We start from the raw sequence: 2,466 nt of genomic DNA, 5'->3' as shown, positions 1-2,466 counted from the left end.
ATGCTTCGGAGTGAGGATGTGAAGTGTGTGCTTTGTGGTTCTAATCCGGAGGCTGTCCACCACATTTTCTTTGCATGTGACTAGTATTGGAATTTGTGGGGTATGATCCTTCAAAGGTGGGACTTATCTTGGGTGTGGCCGAATTTATCAAAAGATTGCTTTGACTACTAAGTGGATTTAAGGCTTGGTAATATGCAAAAGCGTGAAAGGATTATTTGCTTCTTTCCAATGGTGTGGGTCATATGGAAGGAGCGCAACTGCATAATTTTTTGTAAGAAGAAAAGATCCTTTGAGGCATGTGTAAGCGACATTCAGTTCCTGGCCAACCAATGGTGTAATTATAGGCACAGTAATTATGATTGAAACTGCTTGTTTGAGATTTTTAGTTGTCGTAGGTTTGTTTTCTCAGGAACTCGTTGTTCGTGATGTTTATTTGTTCTGTTGGCGGTCCTAGGCTTCTTAGTGCCTTCGAGGTTTTTAACATTCGTGTAATAGCCTAGATCTTTAGCTTATGTTATATTGTTTTATGTTTGGTTCTTGTTTTGTTTAGTTTAAGTTTCGTTTTTTCTTGTTGTCTGTAATTTGCTCTCACTTCCCTCTCTGAGATTTAAGTGAGTTCTAAAACTATAAAAAAAACCATCTGGCTACGTATAGAGATGAACATTCGACTTTTACGAACAAAAAATAATCATCCAAATTACCCGCTAAAACAACCATCTGTCCTCTGTGTGTGGCAGATAAAGATGCTGGGACGGTGAAACCCGCCAGCTGCATGAGGGGGTTGCATGGCCGACGCGTTAGGGGATGCACAAATGATGCAAAGTGTGTGACGGTGTTGCTCGGATGCTTGCGTTGCACAGGGCAGCGTTGGCCAATGCTCTGTGCGGCGGCGGCTGATATTGCTGGCAGCGCCGAACCGGTGAGAAGGGAAGAGACTGGACGAAAAAAATGTATCTGAAGAAATCACATCACGTGCGGAGATGGGGGTTTGCCGTATACGTAAATGCCGCTGTTGCAAATCCTCATTTTTTTAATTAAAAATTGGAAACTATTCAAAATTAATTAACTTAATGATCGTCTGATCTTAATTCCTTTTTTACTCCTATTGTATATATTGTACACTAAAATCATTGTCTCCCTATACTTTTTCATGAGAGAATGTGTCAATGAGAAATTTCTTCTCTGTTAGATACAGAGTTATCCATTCCGTAAATACTAAATAAAATATTTTTTATCTAGTATTTTTTTAACTTGATTAATTTTTTTATATGAAAAAGTTTTTCCACCACAAATTTTTTTATTAGAAGGAACTCATAAATTTAACAATTGATTGGGCTATAATAGGCGCCGAATCAGCCGAGGAATAGCAATTATTAGGGGTGTTCATGGATCGGATCCGATTTGCATATCTGCGGTGTTTACCTAAATTCGATCCAAAAATTGCGGATATGGATCCGATCCACAAGGCAATCGGAGGGAATCGGATAGGATCCGCACACTAATTGAATCGGATTGCGGATTTTGTGTAGGTATCCGCATATCCGATCTGCATATTGGTGCGGTGTTTGTAACCCACTAACTTACCGGCAAGTGCACCGAGTCGTACCAAGTAATACCTCAGGTGAGTGAGGGTCGATCCCATGAGGATTGATGGATCAAGCAATAATGGTTGATTGATGAGCTTAGTCAGGTAAGCAGAAAGGGAGTGTTTGAATGTTCAAGGAGCATTAAACAATCGTACAGAATGTAAAATAGTAAAGTAAATGAGTTGGGAATAAAATATGGAGAAGACAGTTAAGGTTTCAGAGTTATCTATTTTTCCGGATTAACTTTTCTTACTAACTATTTTAATCATGTAGGATTTAATTTATGGCAAACTATATGTGACTAGACCCTAATTTCTTAGACCTTTCTAGTCTCCTCTAAAATTCATCAACAGCCAATTCCTTGGTCAATTAATTCCAATTAGAGGGTGATGATCAAATTCCAGTTTATATGCCACAAAAACTCTAATTACCCAAAAAATAAAAGGATTATATGTCACGTATCCCGTTAAATCCAGATAATTAAAATTTAGGAGAATATGTTTTCAAGCTATTGTTCAAGTAAAGAGTTTTTCCAAGTTATACAAGAACTCAAATAGAAAGAGGGTCATACTTCTGTTCCACCCAAATTCATAAGATAAAGAGCGGAAACAATTCTTAAATTATAAATCCATACATGAATTAAAATAGAAAAAGCAATAAAATCAATCCATACAAATAGACAGAGCTCCTATCCTTAACAATGGAGGTTTAGTTGCTCATGGTTCAGAGAAAAAATAAGGATTGTAAATTGGAATGGAATAATGTTGAGTTGGAATCCCCGTGTTGGAAGAAAAGTTTCTTCCTTTTATATCTAATCCTAATAATTTAAAATCTAATTCCTAAAACTAAAATAATATATTTTCCTAAAAATAATATTTGA

This window comes from Arachis ipaensis, chromosome B1, assembly GCF_059453495.1.
Source record: "Arachis ipaensis isolate K30076 ecotype BB chromosome B1, ASM5945349v1, whole genome shotgun sequence".
Taxonomy (NCBI): Eukaryota; Viridiplantae; Streptophyta; class Magnoliopsida; order Fabales; family Fabaceae; genus Arachis; species Arachis ipaensis.
The sequence above is the reverse complement of the archived record's forward strand: the minus strand, read 5'-3'. Positions refer to the sequence as shown.